We start from the raw sequence: 17,642 nt of genomic DNA on the forward strand, positions 1-17,642 counted from the left end.
GTCAGTGAGTGGGCTGACGCAAGCACGAGTCAGCATCAGCCCAAACACTAATAGCAACGTTACATCCACTCAATACAAAGCTGCGAAGCGAAGGGCACGCGACGCTGAACGCAAACGCTTGAAGCGAGCGGCGGACCCTGAACTTCGTCAGCGCGAAGCAGCTTCGAAGCGTCAACAACGAGTAGCGGATCCTGAGCTTTGGCAAAGTCAAGCAGCGTCGATTCGACAAAGTCGAGCGGCGGTAACGGAACTTCGACGATTTCCCCCAAACCCAACTACCAACACAACGGAACGCAACCGAGCCCCCCGATGCTCCGCATAATACTCAGAGTTCCCCTCGGGAAGATGGGGTAATTTTTCTGGTTTTACAGCCAAACGAATATGAACACAGTGCTGTAAGAACTTCGGCGCCATGCCCGATCTATTGCTCATAAAATAAAAGTTCCTCGTCAAATGATTGATTTATTGATTTATTAATGAATTGATTGATATATTGATTGATTGATTGATTGATTGATTGATTGATTGATTGATTGATTGATTGATTGATTGATTGATTGATTGATTGATTGATTGATTGATTGATTGATTGATTGATTGTATAGGGTTGAACGCGCCGACCCAACGCAGGCGCTGAGGCGCGCCGTAGTATAGTGCTCCGGATTTATTTTGGCCACCTGGGGTTCTTTAACCTGCACTGAAATCTCGTTTACACGGGCGTTTTTGCTTTTCGCCTCCATCAGAAAATCGGTAGCCGCGGCCGAAAATTGAAACCGGGTCTTTGTGCTCAGCAGCAGAACTCCTTTGCCACTGCGCCACCGCGGCGGGTTCCTTGACAAATGGCTGGTGCAGTACAGCCCAAGCTCTCATTTTGGCCCGCGTTGCGTCAAGTTCAAAGTGACTTAGCCTCCGCACAAAAAGATCCTGATCTACAGGAACTCGTGCAATGGCACTCAATACCACAGCTCTGACTTCTACAACCTTGGTTGTTTGTACACACCTCGCCTGCATCGTATATTTCCAACTCAATACTCTGCTGTATGCCAGTTTTGTTCACAACCCGGAACTCTAGCTCATATTATAATACAGTGTGTGTGCAATCCCAAACTTCCACCTCTCCGATCCCCTTTTCCCACCCCTGAGCTGTGGGAGAACCTCGTGACCAGCAACCGTCTGGACGTCCAGGAGCTCCTGGCATCCAGAGCGAAGGCTCTCTGCTCACTTGATGGATTCCCGGACTAGAGAACCACTCCCACTTTAGAAAGCTCAAATAAACGTTTTCTCTCTCTCTCTCTCTCCCCCCTCTGCCGTCCATGGGCTGCACGAAGAGTACCCATCAAATAACTGCTTGATCCTCTATCAACAGACCATTGCCCTCAATATTATGGGGTTGCCGCGGGCATGCCACAATCTCCGTAAATCAGGCGGCATGTTTGGTTTCACACGTATCGTTCACATGTCCACCCTGAGCGGGTCGGACGCCTTCAGGCAATAAACGTGATCCTGCAAAGAGTGTACGCCTTTAAACAGAACCGGCTAGCCTTTCTGGCAACCACAGTTTTCCGTCCAGCAATTACCCTCCTCCTACTATCGCTCCCAACGCGTCTGCCCCAACAAGTTAGGACGCCACCCTGGTAATCTGACTCCTTTCTCTACTCAAGCCTCCAGTAGAGAAGGTCCTCCATATCGATTTCTCTATGCATAAGCATTGCGGAATCCTCCCCTTAGCCGAGTGCAGAGAGCAAATGGTGTGAAGGAGGAATACAGAATACAGACCTGTGTAACATCCTCCCTACTGAGGGAGAAAAACGTTTTTCATTGCGGCATTGTTTGATTGAAAATATGTTTAAAACAAAGCAAGCGTGTCACCTCTATAATTCCGGACACTCATGCACATATACTACTTTGTTGATGCTATGTATTTATCTGATCTCCTTGACATCCTTCCCGCTACCTAAAGACCGTATTTCTTGAAATGGTCTCCTCTCTCGCCAGCAGCATGGGACATTCTGGGAAAGAGCAGTCTGGGGAAATCTCTTTTTGTATATCCAAAGCCCCAGTTTTCGCACTGCGATTTCGCACACATGCCCTCCATGAGCCACAGCTTCCCGGTACAGCTAGGTGAGCCTAATTTATTAGTGAAAAACCGCGGTACTTTAGAATTTTTTAAACAATAAACAAAATTGCGGCTAACATTGCAAATTTGTTCTTAAATGGCCGATGTGTCGCGGCTTCCCATCTGCCCTACGAAATCACATTATGGCGGTTATTGGCGGCTTACGCCGTTAAAAGTGCGCATTAACCTGTTCTTGAACAGCTCTTGAATTACAAAAATTTGGGACTGTAGTCGAAGTTGAAACAAGGTCGTGAAAATAAAGTGCGTGGAACAAGTTCGGTGGTCAAGTGATTGACGCGCATAATTTCAAAGAAAAAAAAGAAAATTCAAGTTTACGCGCATGTCTAATCGTTTAGCTTGGATAAAACCCGGAACACAATATGCTATATATTAGCAACATGACATAGCTTCTATCCTACAGGTTTGTTCCACAGCGAAAGAGCAGACATGGTGTGACGCCTGCAGTGTCCAAACAAAAAATCAAGCATTCGCCTTCCGGCATCGCATCTTGCCGCTCACTCACTGGTCTTCTGGTTGTGCGTTGTTCATTGCAACCACGTTGCAGAATTACAGACGCAGACTCTGTTTACCTAGCGTATTATTCGTACAACAGCGTTTGTTTACTCGCGGCATTGCGAGGTCAGCGAGCACCACCGCCATTTTTGTGGTCAGCGGGGTCAGGGTACACATTCGATCATATGAGCAAATAGGGTTCGTTGTATTATCCCCAGAAACGTTTTTTCTTCTTGAAGGAAACAACCTTAGAAGATAACTGGATAATGCCGAGAAACTACGCTAAATTTTTAGCATTTGTTGTACCTTGATACGCGCGCGTTTGATCACCTAGTAATGTTCCTGTTGATAAAAGCACCAAACACGTATGCGTTTCTTAACAGAATCAGCCTGATTGGTTCGTGCTGCTAGTGTTGTAGTGTAAAAGCGAACGTGTGCAATTTTGTTTTTCCGCCACATTACGTTAACAACAGCCGCTTAGTGTTATTTTGGACATCTCATCAAAACCGCGATGGTGCAGGCACTGCTTGAGGTCAGTAGAAGGTGCTTTGCTGTGGTTACTGCCTGTTCTTTTCGGCGTAATGTGAACACAATCTTTTAGTGGTAAGACAGTTTGAAAAACTAATTTATTTAAGCAAAAGTAGCACAACGTTTGAAAAACTGCGACAAAAAACGTATATCGAGTCGTGTAACTTACGGCAAGGATTTATGAGAGAGTACGTCGGAAAAGGTCTTTTATATTTAGGTTTCGACGCTATTCTTCGCTGTTTACTCATAACGGTTACTTTCTCATGCAGTAGCATAAAGGCTGTTTGTGGTTGCTTCGGCTAACCTTTTTCTCTGGGCTACTCTCTAGTTTCTGCAACACGACAAGACCATGTTGCAAACAGATCACATACACGAACGTCAACGTGAGCCTAAATAAATGCAGCTACCGTGCGAATACCTTGGGACGACATTAACACTTCTAAGCGCAGATCAAAGCGCCCACGTGATAGACCTGGGTATGCCACGCACTGAAACAGTAGCATACGACAGAGCCGGGACCCTGACTGGAGATTAGGTTATACAGTGTCCGTTACATTGTAGCGGGTGGCAGGGAAACCAGCGCACTCTATTCATTGTGGTGTTTTTGTAGCCGAACGCCCAAGCCTTTTCAGTGCTTTTAAAGCGAATCATTTTACCTCTATCCCCAAAGGGTTCATTCGCGACCGTTGGTGTCAACAAAAAACTCCCGTGAACAAATAAAATGTTACTGGCACCTTCAGGAATCGAACCTGGAACGAACAGGGAAACGGAGTGAGAGCCCGTTGTCTCCCCGATTAAGCTACGAGCGCACGCGGAGACGGGGAAGACCATGTAGAAAGAGAGCTTGTTTCCTCCATGGTGTAGACAGACGGTGCACTCACTGAGCCCAGGCGCGAGCTTACCGCCTTCCTTCTCGCTGAATGCCACGTGATAGCTTCACGCTACCTCCCGCGCAGCTGTGCGCTCGGCCACGACACGTGTAGCAGCCGTGTGCGCGTATTACGCATGCACTAGAAGTTAGTAAAAATTAAGGCACGCTCGCACCAACGCATGGAACCTTGTTTTTATTCCGTCTCTGCCACCGATTTCGTCGCCTCCGTCGGCTGCGGCAGAGACGGAGGAAAAGAAAGGACGTGTAACATCGGGTTTAGGCTTCTTTAATTTTATAAAAAAATGAGTTTCCGCCCATGTACTTCACGAATACAACTGAACCAACCACAGTTCATCAATCATTCACTGATTTAACCTTAGCAAAAATAATCTCTTTGAACTAATAAACGGTGTGGTTAAGTGCATTTCACTTGTCTCTGGTATCACTCTTTGTTGATCCACGTGTGTGAATTCAAGTGACATCGCATGGGTAATCTCTGTGGGTGTTGTTTACAACTTCGCTTTCCAGCCATTTTCCCAGGGTGGATTGGCGCGCATTTTTTTTTCGTGCTTGCCAATCTTCGCGTGGAACTTCTCTATGGAGAGTTGAGGGAAGCATTAAGAAAGCCGGCAGCTACAACATTTCGTAACTCATTTGCAGCGTCTATCTACGTGCTGTTTTGTTGAGACCACATTAGGACGCTGAAAGAGCCACGTTTCAGAAATGTAGCTATACGTTGCCTACTTGTCGGACTCTCAATGAAACTGGTTTGCGGCTACATAATATTATCTCGTCTTCCTCAGGTCCTCTACGTAAATATGGCCGTTAATACATGCATCATGGAAATGATCAGAACTCTATGCAGAGGTTTCTTTCCTCCCTTCTCAGCGCGCGCTTTCTCTATCTCTGTCAAATACGCAGGATTGGTTAAGAAATCTTGTGTTTGGACATAAAAGCGATCACAAAAAATTTTTGGTGCACGCAACCTTCCTCACTTGCACTGTAGGCGAAAGCCTGGCGGTATTTACCCAGGACTTTTTTTACTGCGACTTCGTATCTGCTTCTCTTGCTTTGTTTTCGTTGGGTTGCCCTTTGAAGAAGAAATATTGGACAGGCTTCTTTTCTCCTACTGCGCGCTTGCACCTGCTGTTGTGCTTTATTGTTTCCACTTTTTATGCAAAATACTTCCGCGAGTGAGCTGGTGGCACCCGCCACTGACTCCTGGCGTCAACATTTTCTGTGACTAAAAAGAACGTATTCCACTCACGTGGCGTCACCATCACTTCTTTCGTGATACGCAACGGTTGTTTTTTGTGCCATCCCTGACTGCATGAGGAGGCAGCGCATTCGTAACGCAGTTCCCTCCTACTATGGCGACTAGGCTCAATTATCGCACGAGCTCTTGTCTGGACCCAACTAAAATGTGCTTTATTTACTATATACACCACCCAGTCGAAAATGACAACAGAAAAATTTCTGTAGTACGTCGTTTGTCGTATTTTTGCGTGTCGTACAGTCGTACCGTCGTAGTCTTGTCGTACAGTCGTCGTGTTGTGTCGTCATTCTGACATTTGTCGTGTGTAGTATTCCTGTAGCAATTTTGTTGTTTTATCGTGTGTTGTAGTCCTGTAGTGATCCTGTAGTATGTCATAGTCCTGTAGTAAACCTGTAGTGATCCTGTAGTATGTCGTGGCCCTGTAGTAATCCTGTAGTGATCCTGTAGTATGTCGTAGTCCTCTAGTAATCCTGTAGTATGTCACAGTTCTGATGCTCTACTGCGAGAATCATGCCTGTCTTGTCGAAGTCCTGATGCTGTGTTTTGTATTCCTGGCGTCTTGCAGTCCTGACCTGTCGCACAATGCATTCATAACAATTCTGTTGCAGCAAATATCAGTATTTTTTAATCCAGCCTAGCACTGTATTTGGGCTGTCCACTGTAAGTAAACAGTTAAGACAGCCCAAATATGCCACGAGCCCATGCACAGGCAAACTGAAGAGAATAGAAAAATTTTATTTTAGTTTCCTTCATGCACACACAGCTCCAGGCTCGAAAAAACAAGTACAAGTACCACTAGAACTGGCTTGCCGAAGGCTGAAAGTGCACCGTCCCTAACTACAAGCATTATGGATGATCCGCGCAATTCTAACGCTGCAAAGTTGTCTGAAGCTGCAAAAACCTTATAGTAAATACACTACATTCCCAGGGAAAAGCCACCAATAGCACAGGCTGCCACTAATGAATTGTACAGCTGCAGAAAGCCACAGAAAGACACAAAAAAACTATCAATGCACACCTCATGAAGCACAAAAACGAAATTGCAAATTACATCTACCATTAAAAATGCCGCCATTTCTCACAATGACTGTTTAGTATTAAAACGGTAGAGACACTGGCTCTGGTGTTCACACCAGCCAAATTGGCAAACAAGCCCATGTACCTCCTATCGGTGCAGATCAGCGAAATTCTGCGCGAGATATCTAGCCAGAAGCTTGTGGCGCTTGTGCATTTCAGCTTGCTCGCAGACCTTCACTTGGAGGTAATGCCAGAAGGAACCTCAATCGATAGAAAAAAAAAACGAACATTGATGCAACACAATGACAGGCAGCACAAAAAGACTGAAAATCATAATGCTAATACTGTTTCCTTAAACTGCGCCATTTTATAAAAGCTAAACACGCTTCTGCATGCTGAGCAATAACAAGTGCTCTCTATTGCTGATAAAGTGCTTTACACATTACTGTGCCTATTCAAAAACGTTCAATTTAAACGATACCTTGCAAGCCCCTTTCCACAGCGTTCCTGGCAATTCTGGAACAAGTCCAGCCATTAGGACTTAGCTCAGAAAATGTCCTTTCAAAATCAGTTTTGTTTTCATTTGTCAACAAAAACGTGATTTTTGACATGCATTTGCATCACATGGGTGCAGAAAGGGGATTGGTCTTTGCGCGTCACTGCTACTAAAGAACAATGCATACCAACCGTAGGTACTCTGCATCAGCGTTTGGTTTTTTATTATCAGGGCATGAAGGGTGAATCGGATGATAATTTTTAAACGTCAGGTTAACAGTCACACAGTAATAACCCCTGAAATCGGCTGAAAATATCAAGCAGTGCCCGTTTGCAAAGTTACTTCACGATTTTAGGCAGTCTTATTGCCTTTGCGCACATTGTTCTTAGTTGTGTTGTAGTTCTACTTACCACAGGACCATTCAAACAGTTAACAACAGTTTCGGTTTTGTTTCTGCATCGCGAAATTCATATTTGGTGTTACTCTGCAGTTACTCAACTTTAAGCCTACCTGCCATGGTGCCTTGAGCATCCGCTAAACATCCTCACAAAAAAAAAAGCATGCCACTCCTGATTTCCCCCGCACCCTAAAATGTTTTCTGCAAGAAGAACTTCCGATGCAAGTCAAAAGATAACACCCAGTCACCAGATATCAGTTCCGAGGAAAAGAGCACTTCAAACCGGCTTTACACACCCCCAGCTGTCCGCCTGCCAGTTTCGTTTCCATACAAGGGTATCTCCAGAGGTCTAGTGCTGCTCCTTAATTGAAATGTCTATTCGGATGGAGTCTCCAATACCTTTTGTACTGTTTCATTTCAAAAATGTTAGGTGCGCTGCAATGTATGAGGCTCATAGTGCTAATCTTTATTATCGCACAACAGCTACTTGGGCAAAGTTTGCGGGGCACGATTTTAGCACATTGCACCGCATTTCTGTAAGCAAGGCTACAATAGCGAGTCAGAAGGTGATGATAAACCGCAAGTTTATGTTTTTAGCGATAACTGACAGTGAACGTCAACAAGCATCAACCACGGAGTTTCGTTTTCAACTCCATGCATGTTTTTCCGCATCGCGTGCTTGTCCCGAATACTGTGCTGGCTGTAAATGCAAAGTCAGTCACTGACAAAATCTTTTTACGTCACACGGGGACACATTGGTGCCTCTGATAATGTCAAATCGCCAGATTTCTTCCAGGGAACCACCCAAAATTGCCTATGTTGAAACGCAGGTTCGACTTCACCGCATGGCACGGGCACCACGCGTGGTAATTTTTTTTATCTTAATTAGTTCTTACCAATGATTTTGCAGAAAAATTGTTTTTCTTGGACCCCTAAAAATCGGTCAATTTTCCAGTGCTAACGAGAGTTAAATTACTACAGCGTGACATCATACTCAAAAAACTTTCCCCAAAGAGTTATATATAAGCCAGCTCATAAATCTAAGTGAAGTTAAGCAACGATAAAAGTTCAGCAAATTATACACATTAAAAAGAAAAAGTGCCGATACTCCCTAATGCAAAATTTGCGCGCAGCGTGAACTGCAGTCTTCTCAGTCGAGGTGCGTAGTTGCCGTGTCAATTTAGACAAACAAACTATCAATGCAGACAATCAAAAATGCCTGTTTCAGTAACTGACCATTTTGGATTAAAAGGACCCTGGAACACTCTTTAAACAGTGCCAGTAAACCTGCACAATGTTTAGATTACACTGCCAGGAATACCTGAGCCAAATATTACCAGTCCATGTGAAGCGGTGAGCACACAAATCGTGAAAGACGGGGAAAAACCAACCGCGCACTCTTCGCTCTTGGCATGCCTAAACGACGTCATTGCGGCCATGGCTGTTCAATTGGCTGTCGCTGGTCAACTTTGCGACTCATTTCTCACATTTCTTGTGAGGATTCGCCGTCATCGGCGCTGTGTACCAATCTCTTCTATGCCTAAACCTGCATGCGCAGTTTGGTATTTTTTTTGCTGAGTGCGCACGGAGTTTGAGTGAAAAACTCAATACTCTCCTTTCAACGAGACCACTAGGCAACAATTGCTTATTGCTTCAAAAACGCTCTACCAGCCTGAGCGCGTGCTTGCCAGCAGGCAGCCATGCCTGCTTTTTTGTGGCACCAAACCAGAATTGACTCCACCCCCTCCCCCACGTTGCAGAGAATACTCCCCAGCCTATGATATGTCCAAGGACGCCGAAGAGAACGCTGCAAGGACGCCGAAGAGAACGCTGCAAGCCGCCCCCCTCTCCAGGAGAGAGCACACAGCTTTCGTTGCGTTGTCCGCAGTCGAGTTGAGAGAGAACAACTATGCGCTATTTCTAATCGTGCATAGTTTCGGTGACAGTAAAGGGCTTTTCATAATTCTTGGAAGGGCGATTTCTAGGACAATAGACTTTACCCCAAACTACATTCCGAGTAGTCGATGGCAAGTGCTGCAGGGTCCCTTTAAAACAGTAGACACTGGCCTAGGTTTCCAGCAACCAAATTAGTAAACATGTACCTTCTTATTGGTGCAGATCCACGGACCCTCGTGCTAGATATCTCGCTAGCAGCATGTGTCGCTTGCTTATGTCCCCTGGTTCGCAGCCCTTCATCTGCAGGTAGTGCCAGAAGGGATCTGCATCAATAGAACAAAACAATACATGTAATGCAAGACAATGGCAAACAACGTAAAAAGACTGCAAATTAGACTGCCAAAACTGTGTTTTTAACCCCTGCCATTTCATAGAACTAAACACAATGGCTCCACATAGATGAACTGCGAAGCCGGGCGCAGTCGATGAAGTGCACGAAACAAACCACGTTTGTTCATAATTTGCAAGGCAGCATACCGTATTTACTCGCATAATCCTCGCACTTTTTTTTCAGAAAAGTCAATGCGAAGTTAGGGGTGCGAGAATTATGCGGAGAAAAAAAATGTGGTGCACAGTGTTGCCAATTTGCCTTCTGCCAATCCCGCTAAATGTAGCGGTCGTTTTTTGTATATGTAAGCTCAGTGTTGCCAACAGCAGCTATTTTTTTTAATTTTATAATTTACAACGTAAACAGTATCCCGTCGATCAGCGATCATGAAATTGCCGCCTTTGCTTTCTGGTGCGCGCCCTATCTCATCGTCGTCATGTGCGTACCCTACTTGTGAAGCTTGACAGTAACGCACGTTGAAGTCGGTGGCGCTGAAGTGCCTGCCTGCGGCGCGGTTGCCGTGTTCGATCGCGTACTCTATCGCTTTCAATTTGAAAGCGGCAGTGTAGCTGGCGCTCTTCCCCATGGAGACTAGTCTAGTTGCGCGCACGCGAAACCGGCTCGCACTCGCACGCGAAACGTGCGAGTAGCGTGCTAGGGCGCCTGGATGGCCTTGGGTACACAGCGCTCTCCGCCGAACGGAGAGGCGGCGGGGGAGGGCGCGCGTTGGAGAGCGCGTGCACCATGCGGGTTTCGCGAGCGGGCAACTTTCGCCGCTGCAAAGTTGGGGGTGCGAGGATTATGCGAGGAACCAAAAAATCCAAGTTTTGGTGGCTCACATTAGGGGTGCGAGGATTACGCGAGTAAATACGGTACTTACCAGTCGTTTTACTGAATTAAACTTGGACAGACTCGAGCTTTATTCTAGCAAACAAACATGAATCTGTCTGTTTCCCTTACTGTGTGCGTAGCACACAACCCAATTTGCTCGACCAGTGAAGACACCAGACAGGTCGCATTTGGCTGTTCGTCATCCATGTGTAAGACTCCACATGTAAGAGGGTGTGAAACCTATAGTTTTGCATGCACGACCTACCCTCCTTCCTCTGGTCCCCACATGTGCACGCGTAAACCAGCAACCGCTTATATGTGTGTGCTTAGCAAAAACGACAAGAGCAAGCGACACCCAGAAAATGGCTTCACTGGAATAAAACCCGAAGGGGAGGGGGGGGGGTTGAAACACAGACTGCTTCGCAGTAAAACGAATGCTCCCCGTGCTAAAAAAGTGGTGCTTTTCTCATTTATATTACTGCAGAGCATAACAATACACTCATAAAACTTCCAGCTAAATGGGCCATGCAGACACATCACAAGTTTGGTTCATTCGAAAGATTGCCACGTTAAAATCATAGTGACACCACTTTTAATGTGCGCTTCACCCAAATAAGCTATATAAGTAGGGAAAAAGGGAATGGCCATGCAACCCACTAGCTCATTTCCCGCAACAGAAACTAGATATCCTATGTGCCCAGTTGTGCGATTGGCTGAGGCCGGCAAAAGCAAACACAAATTAGGTACGGCTTGCAAGCTTTCCAAATGAGCTATTTGCGCATAAATGCAATGCATATTCATTTTACAGCAGTCAAAGTACAAAATACACATAAGCATAGAAATATTGATGAGCACTGCTGTTGGTACTGGGCACACTATGCTTGTTGTAGCTGCACAGCAGTCCGCCGCTTTGGAGTTGTCTTACGTGACCCTGTTTGTCGAACATACCCCATGTTTTACAAAACGATTACTTTCTACAGTAGCAAAAACAAGCCAATTTCTGGGACTAACAGAAAGAAAGCGTTAAACACCTACTTTCTTCACAGCCAGCGCCATAGAGGGCTCGTGCTGGTAGTGCCGCCAGGCTCATGCTGGCGCAGCTGGTGTCGGGTGCTGGTGGTTCTGCAGGGCTCATGCTGGCAGGGAGCTGCAGGCCATGTCCACTCTTTTCACTCCCTGGCGAGGTGCCTGAGCCACATGAAAAAGTGTTGCACTCTTAAAACAATACGCAGTACAGGCAATCAGTTTTAATAAAGGCTGTGGCTAGCGTTCCGTCCAGACGAAACGATATACAAGTGCTAAAGTTCCATCCAGACGGAACAGGGCGCTGCAGGTTATCCTTCCATCCAGACGGAATACAACTGAGAGCTTAGCGTTCCGTCCCGACGGAGCCGGCGTGAAATTTGTACAGTTCCGTCTGGACGAAAGCAAAACCGGCTGATTAAACGCCCTGCTCCACCTTCAGATGTGGTGTAGGGGTTGCTCCTCGGATACTGGCAGTATTGTACCGGGTTCGATTCCCCCCGGACATGCTTGGTTTTTATTTTATTTTTTTTTTTGCGTGGTTGCGCCAGCGTTATGCAATAGCTAACTTCTTGCCCACTTTACAATTGACGCGGTGAGAGCAGTCGGTCTTGATTTCGCACTCAACCGGCTGCTCCGCTACCGCTCAATAGAGCAAAGGCCGACGTGTCCATCGCCAGAGTTCCGATCCCCTCTAGTTCGTAATGGTGATTACTAATTAACGGTTCTTCTGGCTAGTCAATGAGCGGAAGCGGTTCATTTAGCTGGGTAAATATCAAGAACGACTGCCCTCGCTGCTTGTTGTGAAGCGAGTTTTTTTTTTTTTTTTGACGCCCGCGTCTTCTAGCCTCCTCACTCAGAAAATGACGCGCGTCGTGCGCGGCAGTGGGAGGAGCCTGCGACTTGCGCCATTGGGGAGGCACGCGCCTCATGGCGGCAGTTTCGAAGCGCTCGACTCAGCCGGTTGGCTCCGCCAGCATAGACCGCCAGAGATTTTAGGCCAACACCCCGGCAGATACTGCATGGGCGCTTTCACTAGCTGTGCGGATGATGTTTTGTAGTACCGTTCTCGCCCAAAATTATAAGCTCCTTTACCGCTCAAGCAACTTCGTGCGTGTCTTGAGCGGCATTTTGAGCGGTCGCTCTTGCTCCCGACACCACTTCGCGGCCGAAGCCGCCGCCATGTTCCTGCCACTGGCCGCGCCGGTCGCAGCGTACCAGTGGTTCCGCTGCAGCATCAGCGCGCCTGTGGCGTGCGCGGCGCATTTTCGCGGGCAGAAAATGCTCCGTCCGATCGCCTTTCTTGAGTTTTGTAGATTTTTACCCTACCGGTCAAACCACTTCTGCTCATTGACTAGCTAGAGTCACCGTTACGAATCACCGAATCACCATTACGAACTAGAGGTGATCGGAACTCTGGCGATGGACACGTCGGCCTTGGCTCTATTGAGCGGTAGCGGAGCAGCCGGTTGAGTGCGAAATCAAGACCGACTGCTCTCCCCGCGTCAATTGTAAAGTGGGCAAGAAGTTAACTGTTGCAAAACGCTGGCTCAACCAAGCAAAGGAAAAAAAAAAGCATGTCCGGGGGGAATCGAACCCGGTACAATACTGCCATTATCCGAAGCGCAACGCCTACACCAAATCTGAAGACGGAGCACGTCGTCTAATCAGCCGGTTTTCCTTTCACCTAGACGGAACTGTACAAATTTCACGCCGGCGAACGCTAAGCTCTCAGACGTATTCGGTCTGGACGGAAGCATAACCCGCAGCGCCCCGTTCCGTCTCGACGGAACTTTAGCACTTGTATATCGTTCCGTCTGGACGGAACGCTAGCCACAGCCTTTAATAAATTGCTCCACTTTTAAAGGAATTTAAAGGTTGGTCAATACCATTCTCAGCACGCACAAAATCGCAAACAAGTCATTCTACATGGGTACAGATTGTCCTTTTATGAGACTAACAAGTCACTTTTAGGGTTGGGGCTGTATGAAAAATATAGAGCAATAAGTTGTGTTGCCCACTCAGTCACATTGTTAGCAAGTCTGCTACAAAACATAAAGCAGCATTGCCGTGTTCCTGCACTTCCACTGGAATTGCAGTTTTATGAATTTTTTTTACTGGGCCTTCTCTTCCAAACAATCTCATTGTCAAAATCCTTTACAGCGAGTAAAGCACTTTCAACGGGCAGTAATTTATGCAGTGCCTGCAAAAAGGCCATGGCTAGCAACTAAATAAACCAATAGCTCAAAATCTTCGTATAGAAGCCACGTGACAAGGTCGTGCTGCAGGGCAGTTTTGTTTTCACCCACCCAAAGAAAGGAACCTGTTCAATCAGGCTGTAGGCTCCTTAGATGGTAATGCAACATGTTTGAGGAAGTGAAACCTTCCTGCAACAGTTGACATTACAGCCAACTAAGCATGATAGCAACTGCAGTATCTGGTACGTTGCTTAGCTCATAATAGTGATAAGAAGCCATGCACACAGATGGAGCATTGTTTACGCACTGGTGAAAAGAACTTGCCGGCCACTCCATGTTGAGTGATCGCAGCCCCCGCATCTCGGCTTCCAATTGCACGACCCTCTTCCTTAAAACTGCTACAGGGTCTTGGTCCCTTGCGGCAGCTCGAAGAATGATGTCGACCTTCGCTGATCTTTTCTCTGCCTTCGCAGTTTTTTTGTCTGCCTGCAATGAGAGGTCAAGAGATAACATGCCATACTTGTTCCGAGCCTCGTCCACCGTAATGACACCTATTTAGAGCAACAAGCACACTTCAGTGTCATTTTACGCGTGTTTAATGATAGTTATGAGGTCAACTTTCATGCAAATATTGACTTCCCCTAATAAACATACCTGAAAGCGGTGGCTATTCTAGCGCCTTGGCATTTATGTGCGTCATGTTCGATAAGAGCATTTACAAATAACATTACTGCAGTGGCTGCTGGCAAGACGGCCTTCACAGAAAAACCACGATTTCGAAGCTCGTACAGTCGGCAAAAGGCTTGTCTATAACGCGCGAGCGGCGTGCTCTAGACTGCGCGCGAGACACTTAGTGAGAACGCCTGGTTTGACACCGGTAGTGTGTGAGCATGCGCGACCCGCATCAGCGCGATGGTTCTTTCCCTTGTCGCTGTGCCCGTCGCCTTGAATTCCGTACCTTCTTTCGTCGTGAGAAGCGCTGCCTGCACTGCCGGGCCGGGAAACAATAGCGGAAATGAGCGATTGGTAGTAGATCGTTGGCTGCGTTTAACTACGTGCAACGCTTTTTTTGCTGCGCCCTACACAATTTAGACAGGAGTGTTTTCCTGTATGCGAGACAACGAACGACAATAGCAGAAAACGCATCGCTGCCGGTGTTTTATAGTAACTAGATATCGGACCGTGATCGCTTGCACAGTGCATTGAGTATTGTGGCGTGAGCCCGTCAGCAGTGACATGCAAAGCCGAGCCCTGAAACCGGACAGTGGCGCTCAAGGGACTCATGCAGCTATTGGCGGAACGATAACGCAATGAACAGCTGTGCGCCAAGGCTAATGCAGACGAAAAACTCGCACAACGAGCGTTAAGGCGGGTAATCTCCAGTTTTGTTTCCCGGCCCGGCAGCGCAGGCACACAGCGCTTATTACGGTAAAAGAAGGGGTGGAAGCCAAGGCGACGGGTGCAGCGAGGAGGGACACAGCCATCGCGCTGATACGGGCCTCGCATGCACACATTCTACCTATCTTAAACCAGGCGTTATCCCTACGTGTCTCCCGCGCACTCCGGAGCACGCCGCTCGCGCGTTAAAGCCTTTTGCCGACTGTACGTGAAAATGTGGCTTGGCGACTACTCGACGACACGAACAATGCAGATGAATTCCTAACCCGACTAACTGGTAGCCAGCACAGTCCTGAATAGAGCGTGTTACGTGGAAAATGTGCAAGGTGGTAATACGAGCCATTTTCTTCGGCGTCGGCGCCATATACGGTGAAGAGGATCTCCGCGCCTTCCGACGGCTCAGCCGGCATGCCGATATTCATTCCTTACTTTCTGCGGTTAGTGGCAGATGTAAAACTGCTAAAAAGCGCTCAGACACTGTTATGCACAATTTAAGGGTAAGAACACTTACCGGTCATGTGAACGATGGTGCCGTCGAATAATCTTCCCGCGTCTCTCTGTCGCCGAGCCAAAACACTTCCCACGCCACGCTCGTAGTCGTCGACGTCCACCACAAAAAAATTACGCTCGTCCGTAGGCCCCACGACTTCTCTTCTACCTTCCAAAACATATTGAACGAAAACGTTACACGGTCACACTACGTGCATACGACAACGATCGAGCAGCGCAAGAAAAGAAACGCGGCGTAATGTGCGTTGCCATGTGTGTTGCAACAGTGAGGGCTGCGGCTACGGCTGGCTACGGCTTCAGTCGGCCTATTCGCCCCGAGCGCGAACACAGTCGGCCCCTGGCGGCGGCGGGACGAACCGCTCCTAGTGTGGATGGCGCTCTCGAGTCGTCTGCTTGTTCACGTTGCGTGCGGCGCAAGACGCGTGCTGCACACGACAAAACAACCAATATGTGTACTCGTTTGACAATAAGCATTGACATAGTTACCTCTGCTTGCGCATTTCCTCTATAAACGCAATAATCAGCGGCCGTTGCGGGTTCCACGAAACATCTTCGCCGTGGTCACCGCTTGAGTGTGAAACGTGTTTTAAACATTGCTTCCACACGTTGCAATTTTCGTATTGTTGAGTGCAGCCGCCTGCCGTTTCGGGAACGTCGAAGGGTGCTTTTTGAAGGTGGCGTGGTGATTATTTAAAGGATAAAAGTTTAGTACGCGAAACGAGTAAGAACGACAAGACCTGTGCATACCCGTGCATTTGCCACACCATAGTTCCTTATAGAAAGAAGAAACAAACAAAAACAATTACACTGCCCACGACCCGTGCGCTATCGCCCATACATTACCGGGCCCATACATTATCGCCCATACATTACCGGGCCCATGCATTATCGCACATACATTACAACACCCGCAAGCGCCTGTGTGATCGTGTTCTTCCCGTACCTTTTCTAAAATAAATACTATTTTTGGACAGTCGTTGTTTATACTGAGTTGCTAATTTTACGTCTTATTTAAAATACGTTTCTATGGATGGACAAGAGTGTTTAGGGGGAATTTCGCGGTAAAATTAAGCAGTTGTGAGTTTACGTCTGTGGTGTGGCGTTTCGTGGGTCATTTTCATATATAACATTTTCAAATCCCGACATGAATCACTTTGTCCAGAAATGTGCCTCACTCAGTATAACCAAATGCCTCATATGGTCACGTCTTAACCTCTTAAGCTGGACCTAAGTTTGACGAAAGAGGAAAAATCGCGTAATATAATGCACGTTGTTGTCCACATGTGTGAGGGGTGTGTGCCATGGGTCGCTATTTTTTTTTCCCTCAAAATGCTTGTTTTCAATACAATTTTGAAAAAGGCGAGCCACAATTCCTGGACAATCTCGCACCAAAGGGCGGGTAATCAGTTTTAAAAATACGTGTCGAAGTACTGCTTTTTCACCGCTACAGAAAACGACGCCTAGCGTACTTTTGATTGTAATTAATACTAATAATCAACGTTTGGCTTTTCGCGTTACATGCGTTCTCTTCTCGCTGCTCTTGCAACTTTGGCAGACCCCACCCCACCCCCTACCCCCCCGAAAAAAAAAACGAAATGCACAGAAAACTTTTATCCTTGCATTTTTTTATCCAATCCTCAAGAATTAAATGCCAAGACAGAGGCGATGTTCGGTTTACAAAACAAAGTAGTTACCGGGAACCCGTTGCGCTGATTCGCGACGAAAAATAAAAAGGAAACGTTTTACTACATCTGCAACAGCGCAACTTTATTTGCCATCTTTAGGGTTCGCAAGCGACCTTATACGCAAGAATGCAAACACATCTCGCTGTTGCAGGCACCTGTTAGATTTTAAAAGGAACGCAAATGGTCAACAGAGCAGCCGTAACAGAAAATTTGTGCTCACTGTGAGGTCCCAGAAGCTTGGTTTGCACACTGTAAACAGCTGCTTGTCACTTTGCGAAAACCTAGCTAAACATGAGATGTTGCTTGTAGTGCGTGCGTTGAGAATTCAATTCACAAGTTCACTTGCGACAAAAGGCGTAAATAAGTGATCCGACACCGTTATTCATCAAACCTTCTTTCAGAGTCACTAAAATTTCATTTAAAAACCCGTTAGACCGGTTACATTTATAACTCTGCGCTGATGAAAATTCAGTAATTTTATGTCGCCTTTCTAACACAC

General features: G+C 46.8%; 1 long non-coding RNA gene across 3 annotated transcripts; it reads right to left on the reverse strand.

Annotated features, from left to right (window-relative positions):
- Positions 1-6,057: 6,057 nt before the first annotated feature.
- On the reverse strand, positions 6,058-15,676 carry LOC144180606 (uncharacterized). 3 transcript variants are annotated; one of them, XR_013324473.1, is made up of 6 exons: positions 15,460-15,676; positions 13,858-14,036; positions 11,365-11,505; positions 9,317-9,433; positions 6,803-6,837; positions 6,058-6,582 (listed from the first exon to the last, which is right to left on the reverse strand). It is a non-coding gene; the product is annotated as an uncharacterized LOC144180606 (long non-coding RNA). The 3 variants fall into 3 exon arrangements; XR_013324472.1 differs by lacking the exon at positions 6,803-6,837 and having other exon boundaries at positions 6,062-6,582; XR_013324474.1 differs by lacking the exons at positions 6,803-6,837; positions 15,460-15,676 and adding an exon at positions 14,205-14,414 and having other exon boundaries at positions 6,064-6,582.
- Between the last annotated feature and the right edge of the window lie 1,966 nt (positions 15,677-17,642).

The sequence above is a fragment of the Haemaphysalis longicornis genome, unplaced genomic scaffold (genome assembly GCF_048455015.1).
Source record: "Haemaphysalis longicornis isolate Haplotype H1 unplaced genomic scaffold, Haemaphysalis longicornis Haplotype H1 scaffold_4, whole genome shotgun sequence".
Classification (NCBI taxonomy): Eukaryota; Metazoa; Arthropoda; class Arachnida; order Ixodida; family Ixodidae; genus Haemaphysalis; species Haemaphysalis longicornis.